The 7,650-nt window shown below is 39.3% G+C and overlaps 1 pseudogene; it reads right to left on the minus strand.

Moving 5' to 3' along the window:
* Window positions 1-3,567: 3,567 nt before the first annotated feature.
* On the minus strand, window positions 3,568-4,827 carry LOC101971381 (phosphatidylinositol 5-phosphate 4-kinase type-2 beta pseudogene; annotated as a pseudogene).
* Between the last annotated feature and the right edge of the window lie 2,823 nt (window positions 4,828-7,650).

Genomic DNA, 7,650 nt, shown 5'->3' on the forward strand with positions numbered 1-7,650 from the left:
GTGACTCCAAACTTCATATTTTTTTGTTTATAATAATCTGACATTATAGGAAAGGTAGCAGAATACAACAGTCACTAGTTTGGCACTATGTAAAAATGTGAATGTGTAACCAATGTGATTCTGCAATCTGTATTTGGGGTAAAAATGGGAGTTCATAACTCACTTGAAACTAATGTTTGAAATATGATATGTCAAGAGCTTTGTAAGGTTTTGAACATCCAATTAAAAAAAATAATCTGACATGATGTTGTGGTGTGTTGAGAATCATAGGGCCTTCCCTCATGGCCTGTTGACTCCTACATACTCACAAAATGGTTGTTAGTAAGTGCAAGTGTTCTAGAAGTTCTCTCCTCAGCTTTCTTCCTTGAATCTCAGCATGATCTTCTGAAGAAAAACTCAGGCCTAAAGCACAAGGAAAAGAGAAGAGTGAAGCAGGGAAGGGGGAAGGGAGAAAGAGCTGCCTGTAGTGGAAACTTAAGAGTTCTACTGGGAACTCATGGATGAGGGGTCACACATGGATGGCCACAGACCAGTGACCTGGGATAGGTGAGGAGAACAGAGCACTGCTTCTGGAACTGTGTTTCTAGAACTTCTGGATTCCCTGCTGCCCTGTGACTCCCAAGCCACAGAGGAGGAGAGTTTACTGGGGGAATCAAAAACCCAGCTATTATGGAAAAAAGAACATAAGAACAGGATTTCATCTAGGGGTCTGCCAGTGTGTTTTTTTAAGCATCCCTCATATCTTTCCAAGTCCCACCTCCCCCCACGCATGCATGCTGTTTTTGGCAGTGGTGACTAGGAGATAATCGCTCAGTTGTTACATTGAGAAGTGGAATGGGGACAGAGAAGCTGTGACTGGATGCTACCCAGAAGGTGGCAGAATGAGGAAATGGGAGAGGAAACCTGCCCTTATCTCACTGAGGCCTCACCACTCAGCCTAGTCCTTATTTCTATACCTTTGTTGCCAGGAGACTCAAAATTATTCTGGAATGCCATGAGATTGTTTAGCTTTTCTGGAGGAGGAAGGTTGGGTCTAGTCACTTCCACTGGGATGCCTCCTACTGCCCACAAAGGAAATGGCAGGTATTAGGAAAAAAAGGAGCAGATGAATGCGGGAATTAGTTCATTTTCAGATAGAAAGACAAACAGAAAGAACATCCTTATCATTATGAAAAGAAGAAAAAGAAAACCTGCAAAAAACAAGATAAATAAGTTTTAAACATCTGAATGCCAAAGGATTTAGAGGTCCAAACTCAAGGCTTTGAAGACAACACAAGGGATGACCTTTTAAAAAAATATAAAATCCACCAAACCACAGCTCAAATGTTTTGACTCAATCAAAAATACTGTCAGAAAAACAGAAAGCATTTGAAACAGAATGCTACTTCTTAAAATAAAAAATATACGGTGCTACTTCTTAAAATAAAATATATATATATGTATATATGTGTATATATATAAACATACACACACATATATGTATATGATTTTTAAAAACATGAAAACTCAATGTTAAACAAGTTAGATACCTGGTAGTTTCTTTAATTGATAAGTTTATGTGATAATTTTTCATACACATTATGGCAATATAATGAGCAGACTCAAAGCAGAGAAACCAACAGGCCTGAGGCTATTAAGGCTACTGGAAGACCGCCTTCCAAGTTTTTGAGATGCTGGGCCTAACTGGCAACAAATCCAAAATTTCACCCTTGATTATGAGGAGAGGGGTGATATCAATTCCAAATATTATTCCTACATAATCTCTTTCCTATGTCAAAATTGTTTTTTCCAAGAATCACGTGGTTCCAAGTATTTACTGAGTCACATCAGGGCCCTGGTATAATTGTTCAGAGCTAGTTATGCCTTTCCAGAAGGGAGCAGCCCAATTGAGGTCCAAGAATACTGTCTCCATTCCTTCCTGACCTGAATACTGTGACCAGGACACACACACCATTGGTTTCTTCTTCAGAAGCTAAACTTAAGACAGTTTTGTGGGGAGCCACAGGAAACTACCTATTCATTTAAAATGATGCCAAATTTCACATCTTTGGGGGTTATCTAGAAATTTTACCATTTTTCATCCCAACTCCCCAATTATTGGTGAAAGGGTGTAATAATGTAGGAATATACCATCTGCAACTCAGAACAATGGGGCCATTTTCCCTCCTGGTGGACCTGCTGCTCTGATGGCAACAGAATATGTGTGGCTCACTTCTGAGAGCCTGGGAGGCAAGCTCTGATGTTGGGTAGAAATCTTAAATGAAGCTACAGGATGCCACTCTTTGGAAGTAGTCCTGTGAGCCACAAGTTTAGAGAGAGGTAGAAAGGAAAAACAATTCCAAGACTGGAACTGGATCAAATTCCACTCTTGTTTCAAGTTGGCTTTCCTGAGTCACATCCTCAAGTGACTCAGAAGCAATCTCAGGCTTGGACACCACACTCCTTGTTGTAAGTATCTTGCTTGCTATAACCATTCTGATAAAAAGACATGAGTACAGGGAGCCAGACACGTACATGGTAAAATTGAGGCTTAAAGAATGGTCTGCAAAGGGCACCCATGTTCTTGGAACTCTGTCCTGGTTGACAAGCCAACCATGGGTTGAGGATGCCTGGAGGTCAGTAGGAAGGAAACATATGACACTCACAAGAGCTTATTTTACATACATCAGTTTCTCGGGCCTTCCCAAGGGAAGTAACCTTTTAAACACGAGGGTTCTGTTACATCCAAAGGTGTTTCCTAGTTCTTTTGAATCAAAGAAGCAGGCTTGACAGTGAGAATATCTCAATTTCAGAGGCCAAGCAAGCTTGGGACTTGGATGATGACCACAGGGTTCTCTGATATCCAGCTGTCTAAGATCCCAACAGCTCCCTTACCCATTACCATCCCATGAGGATGGACCTGTTGCCCTGGAGGTCTCCAACTCTGATCCAAGATGTCAGGTAGCAACCTGCTTTGCTCCTTTGGGAGTACAGCACTGGAGGATAGAAAGAGGAGCAAAACAGTAAATTTTACTTGGATTCAAGGTAGAAAGGTAGAAAAAATTATGCACCATACTCTATAAAATTTAAAAAGTTAATCCAGATAAGATCAAATGCAGCAGCGCCAAAGTGTCTGACCTCTTCTCCTTGCTGATGTCAGAGCATCCTGCTGTAGCAGATCTTGATACTGGACCTTTCAGGTACCTCTTTAATTAAAGGAAACTGATATGGGCAGTGATGGGAAAGGTGACCATGATGAGCAATGAAATTTCAGTAACAAAGCCCAAATAAACCAACAAAGTCATCTCTAGCCCAAGGTGTCTTATAAGGTTACAAGGTACCAAAGGGAATACCTTTGTAAACTGAGTCAAATGGGGGGAAATCAAGGGTAAACAGAAGGCAAGGTTATATCCTGTGAGCATGTGCAGACATAGCACATCCCCCTTTTCTCCAGCTAAGGTTGCTCTCAGTGTCACAGACTGCAGTCTCAACACTGTCTACTCCCATCTAGCCCTAATACATCCTCACCCTCCTCCAGTCCCTGATTCTCTACCCAGCTCTCTGGCTCTGGATGAAGGTAGAAGTAAACTATGTCAAGATCTTGGACATGAATTCATTGAAATGTTTGGACTACTACTTGGGGTTCACAGTCAAGATCTCAGCCTGTACCCCATGCTTCATTGTTTTGGTGGTGTGTGCAACTTTCTTCTTAGGATCATAAGGCATGAAGATGTTGATGATGGCCATGAAATAGACCACCTTCTTTGGGGTACTTTCATGGATTTTCATGGCATGGACATCAACAGAGGGGTTGAACTCCCTAGGACCAAAGAACAGGGGAAAGCTGAGGAGGTTACCAGGGCTGTCCGGATGTATGCCATAGGAGCAAAACAGGTTACTGCCCACCCCATCATTCACACTTTCTTTGTCTTTTTCTTGTTCTTCCACCTCCATCTCCTCCTGTTCCTCCCAGTCCACATCTTGGATGTCCACCAGCAGGTTGTAGTCAGTTGTCTTTATCTGGGCCAGGAACTCAATGTCCTACTTCAGTTTCTCCAGGAAGTTCTATTTACTCTCCTCTCCTACATGCAGCTTCTGTCCTTCATTGAGGAAGTCATTGTCTTTGAGTGTTGAAAGTACTTGGCCTTGCCTTTGTCACTTGTTTCTCTGGCAACAGTAGAATCCTTGAGGTCATACTTGCCAAGTGCAGTGAGCTGATGGCTAAACATATTCCTTTGGACCACCATGTAAGTTTCCACTATGTTCACAGTCAGGCAGTACATGCCCAGGTACTGTGGCAAAAAAGGGTATCACCATGACACTCCACTATAAACTGGTGGTATTTCCTTAAGATATTGTGCATTTAAGCAGCATCCTCACTTGACAGCTTTGATGACAAAGCATTGGTCATAGGTGGTGAAGAAACATGTACCACACCTTTCCTGGCTCTCACTATTGATGGGGGCACTGTGTATCACTGAGTTCTGGTAATCCTGATCATCAATTCCAATCTTCTCAAGGAGATTTTGGAACACCATCAAGGACTATTCCTTAAATTTAAATCTGCTGGGGAAGTTCTCCTTATAGAAGATATGATTATCTACCATGATCTTGCTGTAGGCTTTGAAGTCATCTGGCATTAGCATAAGAGGGACAGGGACATTGCTCAGTTCATTGATCATGTTGTTCACCCCACATACACATACCAATGCTGAGGATTGGCTCACTGGCCAGGAATACCTTCATTTTCTGGCACAAGAAATGCTTCATCTTGTTCTTGGTCTTGGTTTTGCTGACTCTGAGCAGTGTCATGGCAACTTTGGTAGTGCTGGTGCAGTTGTTTGACATGCCTAGGGCCTCAGCAGCGGCCAAAGTGGGTACCAGGAAGATCGCCCACAGGCCAGCTGCCTGAGGCCACTAAAGGATTGATCTCCATCCAGCCCCACTGCCTCACCAAGCCCTGGTTGCACCAGTCACATTACCTCTCCACCTAAACCCTCTTGATGTGTTTTTGAGTGTGATTTGCTAATATTTTATTAAGGATTTCTACATTATGTTAATCAGGGATATCGGTCTTTAGTTTTCTTTCCTTGATGTGTCTTTGTCTGATTTTGGTATTGGGGTTATACTGACTTCATACAATGTATTTGGGAGAGTTCTCTCCCTTACTATGCATCTTTCTTTTTAATTATTGTTAGCATGATATATATGTTAATCTATATTTATTATGGATCTCTTAAAGTCAACATGTAGTTGGATCTCCTATTTTTATTCTGTCTGAAAATTTTATCTTTTAATTGATTTATTTAGATCATTCACACTTAAATTTACTATTGATTTATTTGGATTGATACAAAAATGTTTTAACTATTGTTGTATGAAGTTTCTTTTTTCCTGACTATACTGATTTTTAATCAAGCATTTGATGATTCAAATTTATGTCTTCTTTTAGTCTATTAATTATACTTCACTTAAAGCATTTTGAATGTTGCCCTAGAGTTCATAATATATATCATTAATGAATCTATGTTCAACTTCCAATAATTTTTACATTTCCTGTTTAGGGAAGACAACTGATAACCATGTGTTCATATTTGTTCTTTCCATCCTTTATATTTTTATCCATCAGAGAAGATTTCCTTGCCATGAAACGCTTACTGATACTTTTGAGTGACACTTTAACTTGATGTAGAACTTTAGTTTGTGCACTTTTATTTCTTTCAACACTACATGTTTCACTCTGTTCTCTTTTGGCTGCATGTTTTGATCAGAACTCTTTTATTTCTTGTCCCTTTCTCTCTCTCTCTCTCTCTCTCTCTCTCTCTCTCTCTCTCTCTCTGTCTCTCCACACACACACACACACACACACACACACACACACACACACATACACTTACACTTAACTCTGTTTTGGGGGCAAGATTTTTTTCTTTGTATTTGTTTTCTACATTTTTATATGATGTGTCTAAGGGAGATTTGTTTCATTTTGCTTTGTTTTAGATTTATCCTTACTAATGTTATTTGAGCTTCCTATATTTACTTACATTTCGGTTATTGATTTAGAAAGTCCTATGTTATTCTTCTTTCCAATATTTGTTATGGTCTGTTTTTCTCCTCTTCTGTTATTTTAATTAAGTACCTAATACATGATTTGTAACTGCCTCTCTATTTATTTGGGCTGCTATAACAAAATACTGTAGACTGGGTGATTTATAAAAATTATAACTTATTATAAAAATTTATGGTTCCTGGAAAGTGCAAGGCAGAATTGCCAGCAGATTAAGCATCTGGTGAGGACTCACTCATTCTTTCACAAATGATGCTTTCTGCTTGTGTCTTCAAATTACATGAGGGAAATGCAAACTTTTTTTTACTTCTCTCTTTTAAGATCCCTAATCTTAAAAGATTAATATTTTAAGATCTAATAATCTATCAAAAATTCCACCTCCAAATATTATCACACTGGGAACCAAACTTCATCATATAAATTTGGGTGGGAGGGGATAATCTTTTGTTTTCATGTTTGTTTACTTATTTTAAGCCAATACTCTACCAATGAGCTGGAACCCCAAACTTTAGAGTAGTTTTGAGTTGCATTTCTTATTTATTTATTTATTTATTCTAATTAGTTATACATGACAGCAGAATGTTTTTCAATTCATAGTACACAAATGGAGCACACTGTTTCATTTCTCTGGTTGTACATGAAGTAGTCACATTGTTCATGTCATCATACATGTACGTACGGAAATGATGTCCATCTCATTCCACCCTCCTTCCTACCCCATGGCCCCTCCCTTTCTTTTACTCTACTTTGCCCAATCCAAAGTTCCTCCATTTCTCCATGCCCCACCCCATTTATTTATGGATCAGCATCCACTTATCAGAGAAAACATTAAGCCTTTGGTTTTTTGGTACTGGCTAACTTCACTTAGCATGATACTCTCCAACCCTATCCATTTACCTGCAAATGCCATGATTTTATTCTCTTTTAATGCTGAATAATATTCCATTGTGTATATATACCAGTTTATTTATACATTCATCTATTGAAGGTCATCTAGATTGGTTCCACAGTTTAGCTATTGTGAATTGTGCTGCTACAAACATCGATGTGGCTGTGTCCCTGTAGTATGCTGTTTTTAAGTCCTTTGAGTACAAACCGAGGAGTGTGACAGCGGGGTCAAATGGTGGTTCCATTCCAAGTTTTCTGAGGAATCTCAATACTGCTTTCCAGAGTGGTTGCACCAATTTTCAGTCCCACCAGCATTGTATGAGTGTGCCTTTATCCCCACATCCTCATCGACACTTATTGTTGTTTGTATTCTTAATAGCTGCAATTTTTACTGGTATTAGATCAAATCTTAGAGTAGTTTTTATTTGCATTTTTCTAATTGCTAGAGATGTTGAACATTTTTTCATATATTTGTTGATTGACTGTATATCTTCTGAGAAGTGTCTGTTCCGTTCCTTATGAATTGGGTTATTTGGTTTTTTGGTGTTAAGATTTTTGAGTTCTTTATATATCCTAGAGATTAGTGCTCTATCTGATGTGTGTGGTAAAAATCTGCTTCCAAAAAGTAGGCTCTCTATTCACCTCACTGATTGTTTCTTTTGCTGAGAAGAAGCTTTCTTTAGTTTGAATTCATCCCATTTATTGATTCTTCATAT

Source organism: Ictidomys tridecemlineatus, chromosome X, assembly GCF_052094955.1.
Source record: "Ictidomys tridecemlineatus isolate mIctTri1 chromosome X, mIctTri1.hap1, whole genome shotgun sequence".
Taxonomy (NCBI): domain Eukaryota; kingdom Metazoa; phylum Chordata; class Mammalia; order Rodentia; family Sciuridae; genus Ictidomys; species Ictidomys tridecemlineatus.